Source organism: Mus pahari, chromosome 12, assembly GCF_900095145.1.
Source record: "Mus pahari chromosome 12, PAHARI_EIJ_v1.1, whole genome shotgun sequence".
NCBI lineage: Eukaryota > Metazoa > Chordata > Mammalia > Rodentia > Muridae > Mus > Mus pahari.
The window spans coordinates 55,029,109-55,050,359 of NC_034601.1; positions in this window are offsets into that span (position 1 = coordinate 55,029,109).

The window sequence follows — 21,251 nt, forward strand, 5'->3', positions numbered from 1 at the left end:
ATACAGGAGAACACAGCTAAACAGGTAGAAGTCCTTAAAGAGGAAACACAAAAATTCCTTAAAGAATTAGAGGAGAACAGAGGTAAACAGGTAAAAACCCTTAAAGAGGAGTAGACTTCAGGGAATAATCAAACTCAGGGCTGAAATAAACCAAGAAACAAAAATAACTATAGAAAGAATCAACCAAACCAGGAGCTGCTTTTTTGAGAAAATTAACAAGATAGATAAACCTTTATGCAGACTTAATAGAGGGCAAAGGGTGAGTATCCTAATTAACAAAATCAAAAATGAAATTGGAGACATAACAACAGAATCTGAGGAAATCCATAAAAATCATCAGATCCTACTACAAAAGCCAATACTCAACAAAATTGGAAAATTTGAATGAAATGGACAATTTTCTAGACAGATACCATGTACCAAAGTTAAATCAGGATCAGATTAATGATCTAAACAGTCCCATAACCTCTAAAGAAATAGAAACACTCATTATTAGTCTCACAAGCAATAAAAGCCCAGGACTAGATGGGTTTAGTGCAGAGTTCTATCAGACCTTCAAAGAAGACCTACTTCCAATACTATTCCACAATATAGAAAGAGAAGGTACTCTACAGAATTCATTCTATGAAGCCACAATTATTCTGATACCTAAGCCACTCGAAGACACAACAAAGAAAGAACTCCATACCAATTTCCCTTATAAATATCAATGCAAAAATACTCAATAAAATTCTTGCAAACTGAATCCAAGAACACATCAAAATGATAATCCATCATGATCAAGTAGGATTCATCCCAGGGATGCAGGGATGGTTCAACATATCAAATCCATCAATGTAATACACTATTAAAAAAAAAAAGACAAAAAACACATGATCATCTCATTAGATGATGAGAAAGCATTTGACAAAAATCCAACACCCGTTTATGATGAAAGTCTTGGAAAGATCAGGAATTCAAGGCCCATACCTAACATAATAAAGCAATGTTCAGCAAACCTTTAGCTAACATCTTCTAAAAAAACAGTTCAGTTTATTGAGGGAAAGAGAGCATTTATGACCCTGAGGATGTTGCCAGCAAGGATCTCTGGGGTAAGATTGTTGTGGCCAAGTACCACTCTTCAGGGCAGGAGTTTTGGAAGATGTTTCATCTGTATACTCAGAGGTACCTTATAAGGGTAGATAAGGAGTGAAGCCTGATAACTGTTAGAATAATAAATCCTTAGTAGGATTGATGGTGGGGGCAGCCAGCTTCATGGCACCAGGTTGTAAGGGGGTCGGGGGGAGGGAGTGAGCCAACTTCTGCATCCTCAAGCATCCTCAACTGAGGTATCTGCAGTTGAAGCTTTCCCCAACCCTTCTTCCTTTATCCTGGGCCATTAGAATCCTACATTCTGGAAGTTTTATTTTTGTTTTTGTCTCATAATGCTTGATCTGCATTTTTTCTTTCATCTATTACCATACAGGTCTTTTGCATTTATGTTATAATTTCTAGTTTTGTATCTTAAGGGATTTGTGCATGTTTCTATGTGTGAGCTTCTATGATTAAGAAAACAAGAGAATATGTGAATTTGGGTTTATGGAGGTAAGGAGATGTAGGAAGGATAACCAAAATCAGAATATACTTTATTTTTTAAAAATCTACTTTCAATAAAAGTAAGAAAAATAAGATGAAAAATAAGAAGCAATTTGTATTTTATAATGATGTGAATATGAAATCTTATAGATGTTATTTGTTGTATTTAGAAACTTGTTAGTTATACTATAGTTAGAAATACTATACATTTCTCACAGGAGTAGAATGTTCGTTCCCACAAGTTTCAACTTTCCCTATAGTTTCATCTTGTCAGCATTTGTTAACCTGGAAAAATAGGATGGAGCTCCTTCATTTTATGATGAATTCATTTGCATTACATGTTATACACACTGGTGTGTGACTGGAAATTCAGTCATATTCATCTAGAAAGCAACAGAACAAATTAGAGTACTTAATGCACTGATAGAATAACAGTTCATGGATTATACAAACCAAATGAGGTGAGGGAAGCAACTGATAATAAATAAAAAATTTCCCAAGTGATAAATATGCAAAGACATGAAAATTTCTACATGAGAACAACATATAAAAATATATTTGTCCATTTCTTGGATCTATGAATATACCATAGATGTTTGCATACAATTTCACATTGATAGCAGAAGAGGTCTCTATTATTTTCTTCTTTGTGATTAATCAATTTCTTTACTTGCTGTCTCAAACACAAACAAAAATAAAATTCTATCACATTACCACAGAATTCCTGGTCACTAAAAATAACACTGCACAGATAAAAATATTCCTTTCTTTAACTTATTTTACTAGATATTTTCTTCATTTACATTTCAAATGCTACCCTGAATGTCCCCTATACCCTCCCCCCACGTGCTCCCCTGCCCACCCACTCCCACTTCTGAACCTTAAAAATATTTTCCAAGTTTTGAAAAGTTAGTTTTCCGCATATTTGAAACCTCAGCTGTTTGAAACAAATTCTCAACACAATTTATGTCCCTGACAAATGTAGAAAGCAGTCATATTGCAAGAAAGTGCTATAGGAAATGTATATACACAAATATGGCAATACACTTTCTCATTACACAGTCATTGTTTTCAATACATTTAAAATAGATGATCCACCCACTTTATTAGTGCTTCATAGTAATCATGATTTAAACTTCAAACATATGCCTATTTAAATTTCCTGTAACTGTAGAATAATATCTGTGCCATCACTCATACAACTTAGACTTGAGTCATGCAAGTTTGTTATATTAATTTTATATAAGTTCAACTATTATTTTGAGACTATTAAACATGAATAGAATGCATATTCATCTTCTCCTCCCCATTCTCTCCAGTTGTACTGGCTGGTTTTGTGTGTCAACTTGACACAAATTAGAATTAAAAGACAAGGAGCCTCAGTTAAGAAAATGCCTCCAAGATATCCAGCTGTAAGACATTTTGAAATTAGTGATCAACGGAGAGGGCCCAACCCATGGTGGGTGGTGCCATTCCTGGGCTGGCAGTCCTAGTTTCCATAAGAAAAAAGTCTAAACAAGCCATGGTAGAAAAGCCACTAAGCAGCACCATCCATGGCCTCTGCATCAGCACCTGCCTCAAGGGCACATGAGTTCCTGTCCTCACTTCATTCAATGACAGACTGTGATCTGGATGTGCAAGCAGAATAAATTCTTTCCTTGCCAATATGCTTTTCTGTCATGGTATTTTGTCTCAGCAATAGACACCCTAAGTAAGACAAACTGATATCAGGAGTAGAGAGAGTTGTGGAAAGACTTAGGAACTTTGGGCTAGAAGGCCAATGAGTGTTGACACCTTAGCAGGAAGTTCTGTAGGAGCTTGAAAGATTAGGCTAATGAAGTATCAGAGGGAAGTTTAAAGACTCTATTTTGATTTAATATTTTCTGTTTCTGGTGCTGGGGGGCTGAACAATCAGCTAGGATTGACAAGATAGCAGAACCAACTGAAGTGAAACTTTTATGTCGCTTGGACAATTGATGCTGGTTAGCTGGTGCTAAGAAATTAGCAGTGATTAAGAATACACCAGCTTCGCTGAGATGAAATCTTCTGAAAACGTTTTCTGAGAAAACAGAGAAGCTCTGCTCCAGCATAGGCCAAGATACCTTGCGAAGGCATCTAGACTTGGTAAAGTGTAAGAATCTCACAGGTGAAAATGGTTTGGAAGACATGAAGGAATTGTAGAAACCAGCTGAGACTTGGCACTGTGAGAGGCCAGGAAGGGTCACTGGGGAAGGTACAGCTTCAGTATCAACCGAAGCCCCAGAACTAAAGAGGTCATGGCACAGATGTTGAGGCTTGGCACCATGAAGAGAGCCTAAGAGCTGTATTGGTAAAAGTACAGCCCAAATGCAAAAGAAGAACTCGTTGTTTTTTAGATACCAGCACCACAGGCTGTCCACCAAGAACAGCATCAGCAGTGGAATAGAGTTAGCCAGAGCCTAGATGACAGAGTGAAGTGATCCAAGCCCTTTGGAGGGGCCCAGGGGATCATGTCTTCATCCCAGAAAATGGATATCCAGTTACTTATACTGTTGTAGTTTAGTTTTGCTTGATTTAGTTTGTGATTTTAACCTGGCTCTTCTCTCTTGAAGAAAGTATGTTATTTGATTTTGATTTTGATATTTCAGGTGCCCATAGCTTAAAGACCTTGAACTTTTAAAGAGATTTGGGTTTTTTTTTTTAGAGAGATTGGATATTTAAAAGGGATTAAATTTTAATGCGTTTGAATTCATAAAGACTCTGAGGTTTTTAAAGTTATTTGTGATTTTTAATGTGAGATCTTGGGGACGAATAGGAAAGGAAGGGTTATGACTTGGTAGTGATATGTTAGTGTGTCAAGTTATAAAGGTGTCAGTTTACTAGCTGGTATGTGTATATATTTGACATAAGCTAGAGCCATCAGAGAGGCAGAAGCCTCAGTTGATAAAATGACTCTATGGTGTCCAGCTGTAGGGCATTTTCTTAATTAGTCATCAGTGAGGGAGAACCCAGCCCATAATGGCTGAGGCCATTCATGGGCTGGTGGTCTTGATGTCTGTAAGAAAGTAGGCTGAATAACTCATGGGAAGGAAGCCAGTAAGCAGGGCCCTCTATGGCCTCTGCTTTAGTTCCTGCCTTTAGATTCCAGCCCTGCCTGAATTCCTGTCCTGACTTCCTCCCATGATATACTAGGATCTGGAACTATAAAGCTGAATAAATTCCTTTATCCCCAACTTGACTTTGTTCATGGCTTATCACTAGAGCAATAAAAACCCTACAAGACATCTTTTTTCATGAGTATTAAACAAAGCAAAGCAAGCTGACAAAGGAATTAAAGAGATGCTTAGATCCAGGCATGATGGTACATGCCTTTAATCCCCAGCACTAAAAAGACAGAAGCATGCAGATCTCTGAGTTCAAGGGTCATTCTACTAAGCAACTTCTAGAACAGTCAAGCTTAGGGGTTGAAGGAAAACATCTAAACCAGAACAATGTGGTAGAACAAGGTTCTAGCCCCAGCTAGCAGCAGAACTTGGAAGCTTTGGCCACCTAATTCCATCTTTTAAGTCAAGAATAGGAAAAATAAAGGGGTTATGGACTCTCCCTCCTACTAAGGAAGTCACGGAGACCAGAAGTGTAGCAGAAGTTTCTCTGCATGGAAGCCCAAAAAACGTCACTGTGTGAAGTTGTGAAGCCAAAGCTTAAATTGACTTGGAGAGCCCAAGAGGTTAGAGATATGAGAACCCTGGCATACCTGCTGAGGCAAGCTGCTAACAGAAAGTAGAAACAGCCTAAGAGAGAAGTATGTTACAGTCAACAAAGCTGAAAAGAGTTAAAGATCTGACAAGGAGAAGCAGACTCTGAATTTGGCCCAGTTTATTTTAGGTTGGTCTTGCTTTAGTTCAGGATTTCCTCACTATGGTACACTTCCTCACTTATGGAAAAGTAATATATATGCTATGCCATTATATTCTGGAAAAAAGTGACCTGGGATTTTTTAAAATAGTGGATTATAGTTATGTCTACATATGCATATATGTGTATATATGCATGTATATATACATATTCATATGCATACATACATATAACAACACATATATACATATAATACATTTATACATATAATATATTCATATATATGCATATAGAGGGGGATAATCTAGTAGGCCATGTATACATGTATATTATACAGTAGAATATATATATATATATATATATATATATATATATATATATATATATGAAACCTACTAGTCAAATTAGTGTTATCTATTTGAACAAAATATACGGATCATTACTAGTATTGTACTTGGGTAACACACAAGAGGACTATTAGGAAAACTGTTTCTCCCACTGCCCTCAATTTTCAAATTCCTGTTGCTTTTCAACCAGGTGGGGAAAACTTATGAGTGCTTCTTCAATCCATACTAGAATTTGGGCTGGAGTGTTTTTATGCAGGTAACTATATATATGTGGGGTGGTTATATGTAATATCCTTGTCATGTCCCCAGATTACTATTTTTTGCTGTCCTTCTTGATCACTTGGTCTTACTATTGTGACATTTCTTACATAATGTTCTTTGGGCCTTGGGTATAGGAGTTTTATGGTAGACATCCAATTCGGGTATGTCCGTAGTCATTGTCTGCAGGTTGACTACTTGTAGCTCTCTGTTGCAGCATGTTGATTGCAAAAGGAAGCTGCTTTGATGATGGTTACTGCAGTACTGGTGCTTTGGTGATTACTTGAGTTCATGTTCATGAGTGATCAAATGTTCTTTAAAAATGTAACAAGAATGAGTGTTTGGATCCAGTTCTTACTACCTCACAGATCTAGAAGGAAAAGTCATAAATCAAGGCTTCCTGAGCTCAATAATAGCGAGACATTCCCTCCACTATCTCATTTCCTGTCTCAGTTTATCACCTTTCATAGTTTTCTTGGTTCCCCTTGTTTGTATGTATCTGTATCCAGATTGCTTCCTTTGGAATGAAGCTAATTATGTAAGGTTGAGCACCTATGCAGCACCATTTTATCTTCGCTGATTATTTAAATGCATGACAACTATTAGTGTATAAAGTAATATTTTGAAGTTCTTGGGATTAAAACTTCAGCATATACACTTAGGCTAGTGAAATTCACCTGTGGAACAAAACACATTCTCTTTCTGATTCACAATTTTGGATCTCTTTTTGTACAACTCTAATAAAACTCAAACTATTAAGATATTAAAGAGAAAAAAAATAAAGTGATTGACAAATTACATATTTACTCTCCACTTACTAGTTTCCCTTCAATATCTGAACTTTAATAGATTTAAAGGATGTCATCTCCACCTCAGCATAGCTTCACACTCTTTGCACTTTCCATTCAGATAACACTCACTGCTACCACCTCCTTGTAAGCAAGGCTGACCTTACTTTTCCCTCTGGTCATACAATAAGTTCTTATCTCAGGCAGTTGTTCTGTGTTCTTGAATCTTTATATTAGTGGTGGTGGGGTCCTTCTATAAGGGTAAACCAGTTGTTTGTCATATTCTCTTACAAGATTGTTTCTGTTAACAAGTATGTTTTTATTGTCTGATAATATTTCATATGGTATTTGTTGGTGCTCAAAATTCAATTGAGCAAAGCCTACAAGACTTACAAAAACCTTTAAAATAAGGTTTCTTCAATAGAGTTATGCAACTAATTACTGATCTAATCATTGATATAATAACAACATGGATGTTTCTCATTTTCAGTCAATATTCCATCTTTTTAAAAATGTCATGGCCATAGGAAAATTTCAAGACTTAACTGAATTCTCTAGTTTTCCAGAAAAATGAATAAACCACCGACTCAGCTACAACCCGTGGGATTTACAACACTGTCCTTTCTGCGTGATATTCTGGTACCATAGTAACACAAGTGTGTGGGAGTAACCAACTATTCTCTAATTGGGTTTACAGCCCACACCAGGAAAAAGATCCTATGCCTAACACTATCTTAGTGGGCAAGATTCTAATGCTATATAGGACATAAGTTTGGAAGAAAACCCAACTACTACTGTTCTGCTGAGGAACATAGCAATCAAATGACTCCTAGTGACACCCTGCTATACCCATAGATAAATGCATCACTCAGCCATCATCAGAGAAACTTCTTACAGTAGATAGGAGCTTATACAAAGAGTCACAAGTAGACAGTGTGCCGAGAGTGAGAGACTTTGAGAAACACTCAGTTCAAAATGGGATGTCTTCATCTCAGTCCTCCTTGAAAGTTTCAGAATGCTGAAGAGAAAAGGAGATATAAAGATTTTTACGAGACAGTAGGGACAGTTGACACCAATGAATCTGTGTTCTCTCGACACAACAGGACTGACACATATGAATTTATGGACCCTAACAATATGACAGGGCCTTCACATGTTCAAAGAAAATGGGATCCTAGAGCTCTGACAGGGAACAGACATGAACTCATGCCCCTAAGAAGCTATCTCCAATTGATATCCAATTAATTTTCTTTTATTTTCTCTCTTTTTTAATTGGATATTTTCTTTATTTACATTTCAAATGTTATTCCCTTTCTCGGTTCCCCACCTCCAGGAACCCCTTCCCCTCCCCCTCCCCCTGCTTCTATGAGGGTGTTTCTCCACCCACCCACCTACTCCTGCCCCCTTCTCGCTCTGTCATTCCCCTACACTGGGGCATTGAGCCTCCACAGGACCAAGGACCTCTCCGCCCACTGATGCCCGACAAGGTCATCCTCTGATACATATGTGGCTGGATTCATGGGTCCTTCCATGTGTACTCTTTGGTTAGTGCTTTAGTCCCTGGGAGCTCTGGAGTATCTTGTTGGTTGATATCAACACTTAATTTTCTATAATGGAATTGGGTATATTAACTACTTTTAAAGACAGGTCCTATACCCATCTTTGTCTCACATTGCTTTTAGTGGGGTGTATTTTTTGTCTGACTGGTTTTGTTTTCATATGTACTAGTTTTTATTTTGTTTTATGGGTTTTTATGGGTTTGTCTTTTCTTTGTTTTTGTTTTGTTTTTTATTTTGCTGTGTGTGGGTAGATATTTGTTGTCTAAAGAGAGACAAAAAGAAGGTGAGTATTTTGGTGGATGGGAAGGTGAGTAGTGTTGTGGATTTTTTTTATATTGCTTGGGTTATGTTAATTGGGTTCCCAGAAAATTAGAGGAGAATCTTTCATGTAAGATACTGGGGGTGCCTGCCCTCAATTGGTTCTAATTGATAAATAACATTGCCAGGTAGAACTTTAGATTTCTGGGGCAAGTGAATGGAAGAACAGAAGGAAGAACAAGGTTTTAGTACCACCATGCCAGGGAAGCAGAAGGACCAGGCTTGAGAGCAGCAGAAGAGAGTATATTCACGTAAGAGCTGGGGAAGAACAGCCCCTCCCCCCATTGGGTCTAGGGTATCAAAGACAAAAGATAGATTTTAGTAAGCAATAATTCAGGAGTATTGGAGGGGAGGCATTAGTGATGTGCAAATTTGGAGTTGCCCAGCCACTGAACTGATTAAGGCACATTAAATATAAGGCTGTATGAATTTTTTACTAGAGAATCCAGAGCATTGTGGTGGGTAGTGAGGAACTTACTCTGCTGTTGCTGTTGAGATTAGAGCAAATTAATCTGCTATAGCAACAGAGGAGAATCTGAAAGAATTTAGTATAAGATAAATCATAATCAGAATACATTTTATAAAAATTTTACTTTCAATAATACAGAAATACACATGTACAAACATGAATATACGTACATTAAATATAGATATAGATGGATATAAAATGTATGTATATTAAAACATCAAAGAACACTTATGTAAGCATGCAAGCTCCCAGAACTTGCTGTTTTTAGTTCAAATTCTTTTGAATCAGATCAAAATTAATAATTAGAGAAACAAATGTCTCATCAAAGTTAAATTTGACACTCTATTTTACAGGATATAATCAAGCCTACTTCTTGAAAACCTTTGCATTGCATTTCAGATTCATAAGGCATTCAAAGTGTAACAAAAAGCATGCTAAAAGTAATTATAAGTTAATGCAGTTCCTCCGAGGTCAGGAAATTTAGACTAATTTTAGCACAATTAGTTGCTATCATAAAATGTGCACAATATAATTAATAATTCATCTACTTTAAGCATTATGTTGTTTTCTCCTAAGGCCTTTTGACCTTTTCTAGAGTGAAAACATAACAAAAATACACGCTAAGTCTTTGCTCCCCCAGGCAGGCATGGCTCATGCGAACAGCTCTAAAACTGATCAGGAGCTGGTTTGTCTCTGCTTTCTGCCTTTTCTACCTAAGGTTCGATCCTACTTGTGATATGTTTTGCATATGACAGATAGCTTGTCCCTGTGAGCCTTTATCTTCATTCATTCCTCTGCCTAGCACATTGTCTCCACAATATCCCTGTGTTTTCTATCACTAAAATGTGATGCCATTGCCAAGGTCTTCAAGAAGCTTTTTCCTTGTTTATGGTCTTCAGAGTTTAAAATAACCACCATATGTTTTGTCCAGGCTTTTCCCAGTCTAAAATTTCATAACCGGATGAGTATGTACTGTAGAGTTTCTTCTTTATCCAAAGATCCCAGTATGCCACAAAGACTCTCAATGGACCTGTGTCAAATGGATATGGGAAAGATAAACTGACAAGCAAAGGATGACTTGGCTGATTCTATTATTTCATCAAGTTAGCAAAAATTCATGAGAATGCTAGTTTAAATATACTTATCAAACCATTAAATATCATCATACCAGAATAGCCGTAAAAGTGGTTTAACAAAACAAAACAAACAAGCAAACAAACAAACAAAAAAACCTATAGTACTGGGCCTGGTGGCACACACTTTTGATCCCAGCATTCTGTCTCGAAAAAAACAAAACAAAACAAAAAACAAAACAAAACAAAAAAGCGGTTTAACTACTTTTATTCATTTGTACTCTTTTTCTATTGTTTATTGTCCAAAAAAAAAAAAAAAAATGACATCACAGTGTAAAATGTTACCTATAACACTGATTGACCAGAATCTAATGTTTGATTTTTACCCTTTTTGGCTGGTCGTTTCATCGATGAGGTCAGGAACTTGACAATTCAAATGGGTCCTGACACTATAGTACTTTACAAACAGTTTACAAATGCTAGTTTGCTATATTACCTAATTATAAGCAAAAGCATCATGACTTAATTTATTTTCACTTGTTGTGAGGTTATGCCAGTGCCTGGCAAACACCGAAGTGGATGCTCACAGCCAGCTATTGGATGGAATACAGGGTCCCCAATGGAGGAGCTAGAGAAAGTACCCAAAGAGCTGAAGGGGACTGCAACCCTGTAGGTGCAACAACAATATGAACTAACCAATACCCCCTGAGCTTGTTTCTCTATCTGCATATGTAGCAGAAGATGGACTAATCGGCCATCACTGGGAAGAGAGGCCCCTTGGTCTTGCAAACTTTATATGACCCAGCACAAGGGAAGGCCTGGGTCAAGTAGTGGGAGTAGGTGGGTAGGGGAGTAGGGGCTGAGGGTGGGCGGTATAGGGAACTTTTGGGATAGAATTTGAAATGTAAATAAAGAAAATAATAATAATAATAATAATAAAAGAAATAAAGAAATTTATGTAAAATGGTAAAAAATAATCAAAATAGATTCAATTTTGGAGTCTTAATTTTTTAAACTTTTTTTTTTTTTTACATTCTTTTGTGGTATATATGTTTATAGACTACACCATAATATTGACATCATCTTGGCTCAAAATTTGATAATATTTTAACAGATGTGTTTTTAAATAATAACACATAGAAATATCAAAAATTGAGGAAGATTGTTTTCTCTTTGTTTGCGATTCTCTTTTGTGTTCTGATTAAAGAAGACTCACAATATATCAAGAAAATAAGATCTCTGTGGTGATGAAATGCAAACATCAGTAAATATACAATCCAAATTTTGTGTGAGTTCATACGTTTGATGACATATCAGGAAATAAATGAGAGCATTGAAATTGAAGTTCTATCAGTATTTTACAATGAAAAGATTAAACAATATCCAAACACCTGTGATACTAGATCCATTTCACTATAGCTGTAAACCAACATAGTTTCAAATGTCTCTTTCAGTAGAAAATAGATTCAGGTGTAACTCTTTTCCTGTTCATTTTATATTTTCTACATATTAGGCAGTATGCTCTAGAGTTCTTTTAAGAAAATTCCTGGTTATTTTATAAGCAGTTGATCTCACCAATATGTTTCTTATTCATATCAAGTAAAAAAAAAGTGCATTTGCTTCTTAGCTAACAGACTACAATTTAAGTTACTATTTTACATGATAAAGTTAAGCCCAGGGATGTCTAATTCAGAAGTAATATTCCTTTGTATTAATTAAATTATCTACACTTAATATTTTATTTAAAATTGTCAGCTGTATTTATACTTAGAGTAGTAGTTAATATGTAGATTTAAATATCTTCTCCAATTTATTTATTTTAGATTTGTCAGTTTCTTGTTATTATTGAAAATAATAATTTAAATTTATTGAGTATTATTTTTGGAAGTTATGCATCTACTAGAATTCATAGTGTCATTTTTTTCTACCCCCTTCCAACCCGATAATAGGTTTCATATTCCTCTGTATTGTATAGCTTCTTAACTTATATTGTATTGCTTCTGGCATCTTTATCAGATTAGGATTTTTTTTCTAAAATATAAAAAGTTTTACAAAGTATATTCTATTGTCAGCTATTGGTGTCAGAACACTAGAAGTTATGAGAGAAATATCTTCCCTACATTAAAGTACTATTTCATCTGCACATTGGCTTTCCTTCAAAGAATCTCACACAACTGAGAAGTAAGCTATTGAAAAACATTGTACCTATTTTCCAATAAACAATGTGAAATGAGATTAGAAGCCCCCAGCACAGTAATGGTGGATGATTAAGAAGTTGGGCAAGTGATTGTCCTTTGTGATCAATCTCTACACGTGAAGAAATGCATATATCACATGTAAAAGCCCATCACACACCATGAATGTGCATGATTCAAAAAAAAAAAAAAAGAAAGAAAACATTGACAACATGTAGTACCAAGCCAGAATGTAAAAAACTGATGAATCAAAAACTATATTATCTGATTTTTTTTCAGTTGTTAAAGTGTTGCCTATGTATCGATTTGTGAAGAACTAAGCTCTTTTTCTTCTTTCCAATTAAATCTTGAATTTTCACTGAAAAAAATTGTCGAGCTACCCTCCTGTACTTATTGTTTTATGAAGTATTCCGTTATGTAATCATTGTCTAACCCTCATTTCTGTAAAACTTCAGTTTCCTTTCCAGTACATGGATTTGAAATACCATAAATAGATGCAGAAAAATACGAAGTAGGCAGGAAGATAAATGAATGAAATCATGTAATTCTCTCTGCCAGAGGAATTAGTACCATCTGAGGAAGAATGAATAGCATGACTCAAAAAATAATATTAAACCAGTGTCTGCTATTAATAGCAGTTAAAATGTATTACTAAGATTTATGAGTTTCTCATTTTTTCTACTTTGGCATTTTTATTTGAGTAAACAAAGACATCAAGGACTTTTTCGTTGCTCATTTTCTCACAACTTTTTATTGGGTTACTTACCAAATGCATGTTGTATGTAGGACAGTAGTTAAGACCTTCAAGATAAAATATATTTCATCAACTCTGATGTCAGAATACTGCTCTGCCATTTAGCAGGATACTGTCAAAATTACCTTTGGTTGAGTACTAATTTCAGGAAGCAAAATCATACATCCTTGTTTTTTTCTTTCTTTTTCTTTTTAAAATTCTCTTCTCATACAATATATACCCACCAAACTTTATCACAGTTTCTCCCTCCCTCTATTCTTTTCAATCCTGCCACACCTTGCCTCTTTCCTAGATCCATTTCTTTCCAGATTCCCTTGAGAAAAAAAAAATCAGAACTCCCAGAATTATCAACCAAAGGCCACATAACAGGATACAAAAAGGCTAAGCACAAACCCTCATAAGGACAATAGACAAAGCAATCCAGTAGGAGAAAAGGGGTCCAAAGAGCAGGCAAAAAAAAGTCAGAGACACCCCCAAAAGAACATTAAGCTAACTATAACATGTATGCAAGGACCTAGCTTGGACCTATGTAGGCTATGCGATTGCTGGTTCAGTCTCTGTGAACCCCCATGAGCACTGCTTATTTAGTTAACTCTGTAGTACATCTTCTCGTGGTGTCCTCCAGCCCTCCGGCTCCTATAAAATGAGAAAAGATTTTCACGAACACCACTTTGTGATTTACTAAGTTCCCCTGACCATAAACTGTAATTAATTTTACTTAAAATAGACAACAAATTTGCTTACTCTCATCCACTACTGGCAATTTCAAGAATCTCTGCCTTCAGAGGTTGAGTATTTTCTGACTCTCCCCACCTTGTTAAAACTTCATTCTTCCATAATTGAGACAGTTATTCATTTAGGATCTGTATTTTCTATAGAAATAGTAAGACAACAAGACACAAGGAGAATAGCAAGGAGGCTATAAATATAATTTAAGAAACTGCCAAAAAATGGAGTCAGCCATGAAGTTCAAAGATGGCTTCAAGATTGGCAGTACTAAGACAAAGTATGGCTGATCCTTATTAATCTTACCCCCACTCCTTGTAACACACACACACACACACATACATATATGTCACTACTGACTCATCAAAGGATTAATTGCACCTCAACATTAGATGAGTAATTAGAGAAAATGTTTGTCAGAGGGACATAAAGTTGCCCCACAAACTAGCTCTCTGTTAGTCCTCTGGACAGTGCAATCTCCACACTTCCAGGTGTAGCTCTTATCACGCCACTCCTATACTGGTCTTTCTTGGTGATTCACACACAAACACACCTGCACATGATTTAATACTTTAAGAAGAGCCTAGGCCTCCAAAACATTTTTCTTCTTTATATGTTCAACTGACAAAACTCTCCTTAGAAAACATGGAATAAATATATCTTACAGTCATATGATTAAGGGACTTGGGGTGCTTATTAATATTTGCAATACCTGTTGCCATTACAAATGGCTCACTACAAAACCAACTGTCCCAAGGGCCTTAATGGTCTGCTACCCTAAATGTACATTAAATAGTGGTGATTTCAGTCTTGTCTCTTCCCTGCAGATGGCATTAATGCTTGTGTCCTGCCTCATGGGAGAATAATTAGAGGTAATTCTTTAAGCAAACACAAGTATGGCAGTAGGAACTAGACAAAGGTGCATTTATTTACAAGTAAAATAAATCTGTCTACCACTTATTTGATGTCACTTTCAGGGTACTGACAACAATCCCCTTATCTTAAAGACAACTTGCTCTTGGCATTCTGTCAATATGTAAAACAGATGGCACCTTCCCTTAATAGCATGTCTGGTAGGTGTTGATATCTTTCAGCTGAGAAAAGTTTTAAAATAAATTTTAGATGGTCTGAATGAAAGGGACATGTGACCCTAACAGCTATAACAGTGGCATCTGATGAATCCTTTATCTTCATCTTTTTACTTCTGAAATTTTTTAAATTCATTTTTACTTTTGCCAAAGAAGTCTCAATGAACTAGTTCATAAATATTATTACTGTTAATAATGTGGTTATTGTCCCTCTGAACTTTATCCTCTTTTCTGTAAGTTGTTGAGTTTGCTAATTTCTTTGTCTATACTTTTATATTAAATATCATTTCAGCCATCATTCATAGGACCAAGTAAATTCATTTTGGTTAGAGAATGGCACTTTAAATTTCTTAGCCTAAGACTAGACAAAAACAGCACCACGCCTTCTCATACAAGAAAAAATTTTGGAAACTCAGTATGACATAAATGTTCATGCCTTAAGTGCTTATGAAAGTAATTTATTTCTTTATAACTGCCTTCTGGGATGTTTTCTTTCAGCTTGTACTGTTCAGCTTCTAATTAGCATGTTATTAATCAAATGCAAAGAGAAGATATATATTAGTTGGAATGGAATTACGGTATTGTACAACAAGGTTTGGATCTTCAGACAGAGCAAGCTCCATAACAATAGATACTGCCATTGAAATACACGAATCATATATTTGAAAAAAGAAAAGTTTCCCATTGCATGGCAGTCAAATCTCCCCTAAGAAACAGAGTGAATGGAAGAGCTCTAATAGCAGAATAATGTGCTTTCTACAAAAACTCCTATGACTTAGACTGTATTTAGAACAAGAGGAGGAAGGTAATTATGATTTTTCTGGATGCATTAAGATTCACTAACATGTTCTCAATTCTTCATTATTGACATGTATTATACTTAAATTTTATAACTGCAATTTTATTTTAAATGGTAAGTAGTCTTAGTAAAGAAACTAATGCAATGAACAGTAATAAACTGCTAAAATTGCTGCATATTTGATCATATTTGGAATATTATCTTCAGCTTCAGAATAACATTAGAAAAAGAGCATAATAGAAATTAGATACATTTAAAGATGTGAGATGAGGAAAAGTAGGAAGTCACAAAGAGCATCCATTGTGTTTGCTCATATTTTTATGATCTGTTTTATCTTGCTAGATGAGGAGCTCATGAGAATAGACAAAACCCATACTTTTAAAAATTGTATTTCTAGACTGAGAAATGGCAGATAAAAGCTTGCTGTACAAAGCATAGTATTTGAGTACATATCCTCAACATCACAGTCAACAAATCTTTGGCTCCTAATACATGTTTTTCATCCTACAGCTGGGGTCAGGCAACCATCAAAGACAGGTAGACCCAACAGGCTAAATGGCCAAACATGTCTAAGAAAAACAGTGAACTCTAGGTTTAGTTATGGATTCTGGGTTAAGAAAATAAGATAAAGAGTAATACACACACACACACACACACACACACACACACACACACACACATATGCACATACCAATGAATGCAACAGTACACAGAGTTAACATACATATACACCCTTCACACAAATATACACAAGGACTATATCCCAAGTAGTAAAAACAATATCAGACATGGAGTAAATAAGCATTTAGTTTCTGATAGATAAACTTAAATTTTCTTGGATAGACAATATTTTAGAATATAAACCTCCTCTATCCTATTTAAGTAATGTTCTGTAGCAGATTAGAGTGATTTTTTTGCAACCAAACCAAGGGTGTTAATTAAATTTAAATAAAAATGGTAACAGTTGCCTAGCGTGGTGGCATACGCCTTTAATCCTTGCACTCTGGAGGCAGAGGCAGGCAGATTTCTGAGTTTGAGGCCAGTCTGGTCTAGAAAGTGAATTCCAGGACAGCCAGGGCTGTACCGAGAAACCCTATCTTGAAAACAAAACAAAACAAAACAAACAAACAAACAAAAAATGGTAACAGTCATTTCTTCCTCATTATAAAATATTTGGGAAAAAAGTTTCTATTCAAGGTCGTAGAGCATGCTATTCTTCTGATTATGGTATGTAGGATAAAATCTGGTTGAAGCTTGTATTTCTCAAAGGTGGACTAGGAGGTAAAATCTGAAAGCTTCCATCTTCTCTAGGAGTAGTATGAGACCATTGATTTACTATTGCATTTACATTATCTAACAGTTATTAAGGCAAAGTTAAAAAAACAAAGTTATTCAGCGGAAACAAGTCCTTCCAAACTGGGGATTAAGTGACTGCCTTACAATGATATGAACTAACCAGTACCCCCAGAGCTGTGTCTCTAGTTGCATATGTAGCAGAGGATGACCTCGTCGGCCATCAATGGGAGGAGAGGCCCTTGGTATTGCGAAGATCATATGCCCCAGTACAGGGGAATGCCAGGGCCAGGAAGCAGGAGTGGGTGTGTTGGGGAGCAGGGTGGGGGGGGGAAGGGTATAGGGTGCTTTGGGGATAGCATTTAAAAGTAAATGAAGAAAATAGCTAATAAAAAAGAATAATTCTAAAGCATAGTTTTTGAACTGTTAACCTCAATACAAGTAAAACTTAGAATTATATATTCTGTTTAGTGAACAAGTCGTAAATTAAAGTGTATGATTAAATTATACAGGCAATATAAGTTGCAAACTATAAAACATTTTATTCTCTAGGAAACCAATTCATTAACAAATCCATATAAAGCATTAGAGATACTTGATATATTTTCAATTATTTTATATTTAAATGTTTTAATTATGTGAATATTTGTGTATCTGAGTATGTGATTGCATATGTGAATACTGGTACCTGTGTAAGCCAAAAGAGGGTGTTAGATTTCTTAGTGCTATCAGTATAGGTCATGAAAAGTCCCTTAGATGTTTGATGGAAACCAACCAAACTCAGGTCTTTGTTAATACTAGTAAGTGTTCTTAACTACTAACCCATCTCTCAACCCCCTTTATTTTTTAAATACATTTATTTGTTTCTGGACTGATGTGTGTGTGTGTGTGTGTGTGTGTGTGTGTGTGTGTGTGTGTGTTTGTATGTGTATGTGCTTCAACATGTGTGAAAGTCAACTTTTGTAATTGTTTCTCTTTCACTACCAAGCCAGGTCTGGGAATCAAACTCAAGCTATTGTGTTTGTCAGAAAGTGCCTTTACCTTTCCCACTGGCCCTTTGTATACGTAAAATAATCTATAGTTTAAATATTACCTTTTAAATATCTACTCTTTCCTAAAATCAGTAGAAACTAAAGATCAAAAGGAAAACAGTCATTGTTGGATATTGATTACATTCTTGGATAGGCAGTGTTCTGTTACAGAGAAAAATAAAAAATATAAAAGAGAAAACATGTTTTACAAAAGAATTTACAGATAAGGTTTGATGTGAAGCTCCATTTTTTAAAAAAAATATTCTTTAAGGATTCATATAGGAAATTTAATAATGTACAGTTTGATAGTTTAGTACGATACACCAATCCTTTCAGGATTATTTACTAAATATTATAAACTGTATAGCTTATAATCAATAAACTATATTTGTCATGAATTTGAATCCACAGAATGTTCAGCACAATTAGCAAAGAGAGTTGATGTAGAGTGATGCAAGATTCATTCAACTATTTTGAAATCCAATGTACAACTTTATAGAAATAGCCTACAGTACAGACAGGATAGAAATGAGACAATCAGTAAGGAGCATGAACATTTAGCTTCAGAGAAGAAGGGGGAACAAAATACCCATTGGAGGACATACAGAGACAAAGTTTGGGGCAGAAACTGAAGGAAAAGCCATCTAGTGACTGTCCTACATTGGGATCCATCCTGTATACAGTTACCAAACCCAGACACTGCCAACAAGTGCTTACTGACAGGAGTCTGATATAGCTCTCTCCTGAGGGACTCTGCCAATGCCTGACAAATACAGAAGTAGATGCTCAAAGCCATCCATTGGACTGAGCACAGGGTCTCCAATGGAGGAGCTAGAGATAGGACACAAGAATCTAAAGGGGTTTTCAGCCCATAGAAGGAACAACAATATGAACCAATCAGTACCCCCAGATCTCCCAGGAACTAAACTACTAACCAAAGGGTACGTATGGAGGAACCCATGTCTCCAGACACATATATGTAGCAGAAGATGGCCTTTTGGGACATCAATGAGAGGAGAGGCCCTTGGTATTGTAAAGGCTTCATGCCCCAGTGTAGGGGAATGCCAGGAGAGGGAACCAGGAGTGGGTGGGTTAGTGAGCAAGGGGAGTAGGGATAGGATAAGGGAGATTTTGGATGGGAAATGAGGAAAGCAGATAAAATTTGCAATGTAAATAAAGAAAACATCTAATTTTTAAAAAGGATATCTAGAAGGCATTATGTTTGTGATCACAGTTTGCAAGTGCCATGAAATATATGTGGTAGCTTTGAACCATTTTAATTAAACATAAATAATATTTCCATCACAAAGCAGGATGCAGATATTTTTAAATACTGGGAAAGGGGATAACATTTGAAATGTAAATAAAGAAAATATCAAAAAAAAAAAAAAAAGAAGAAGAAACCAGAAGTTTAATATCTTCAATAAACCAGATGCTTTTCGGGGGGGGGGAATCAATATGAATTGTGTATTTTCAGGAACAATGTTATTTTAAACTCCTACCCGTGTTTTCTTGTTATTCAAATGGCATATATGGAGTTTAACTTTAATTTCTGCTTACTATATATAAACCATATATTGTCTACTTACAAACTCCATACACAAAAAAGACAATTTTCCCAAATAAATGCAGTGTGACCTAGTGCAGGGACACAAGTAATGTTTTTAAATGAACTGGGTGTCAGTGTTAAAAAAAATGCTATCAAGAAAATAATGGTTACTAAAGTTCAAATGTAAAAGTGGGTCTATACCTATAACAGACTACAAAAAATGTATTTTAAAGTACTAAAATCAACCAAGCTGTATTTGCACGTTTTGTAATGTTTCTGAAATGAAGATCCTTGGCTTTTTAACAAGTTAGGTGATACCAAACATTCCTTGGGTCTTCCCATGCTGACAGCTTAAAAAAAAAAAAAAAACTTTATTTATTTATTTAATATGTGTGAGCAGAGAGGGTATATGCATGAAAGCAAATTATGTGGAAGTATCTGTGGAAGCCAGAAGAGGGCGTCATATCCGTGGCTGTATGTGGGAGTATCCACACAGGCAGAAGAGGGCTCAGATCCCTGGCTAGAGTTATAATTCCTTGTGAACTACCTGATGTGCATGCAGAGAACCAGTTTGATTGTGTCCTTGGGAAGAGCAATAAGCATTCTGAACAGCTGAGCTCTTCCCAGCCCTAAAGCCAGCATTGTCCTTGTAAGAAGTTTAATTATTGGTAACCAATTAGCACTCTTTAGAAATATTAATATAGAAAATGAAAAGAGACTTTTTCAAAGCCTTCTTAATAAGTAATCCTTAATGAGGAATATATATTTTATAACAGGTAGACAAACTTTTTGGGCAGTTATAATTACATTTTATAGGCAATTTATTATTTTGATCTAAATTTTTAGAATATATAATAGTTCTGAATAAATGTGTATATTTTACCTGATGCCTAAGACTTGTAGCTGCTTTTCATAATGCTGAAGAAAGAAACAGGGTATAACCTCTCTTCCTATGGGTATATATGAGATTCACCTTTCTTGTTCAAAATTCCAGACACTTAATGCCCATGTAGTTTATTTTAACACACACAAAGGTATTATCAAGGAAAGAAGAGTAAAATGTAATATCCACTGACTCTGAAATGTCAGCACCATAGTCTGAGACCTTCAAATCAAATGATAAATGTGTACCTTTGTCAAATTGTTATGGATTATGGTCAAGTTCTCTCTGGTCATTTCTTTAAAAGTCAGGTTTCCTTTTAGAATGAGAGGTTAAAGAATCATCTTCCTGTTTGAGTGATCTTATGAAAAGACTAAAAAGGTCAAAACCAACTATATTTTCTCTGTTCCTAAAGGAATGAGCTATAAAATTGCCAAAGTGGGCCTCATCTACCCTTAAAAGGGTATAGCAATTCACATTATTGGCTATATAGAAGATTATTCTGTAATTGATAAATATCAACAGGGAATATAAACTTCTATCCCAGTCATAGTGATTCAGGCAATGAAAATAAATAAATCTGTAACAGCTTTTCTTTCACTAAAGTCATGCATTTACACATGTATATCAGATAACCTTAAGTAAATCAAGGCAAAAGATTATTCTTTATATCTAAAAGAACGTTGCCGTTCAATTAATGAAATACTCAAATGAT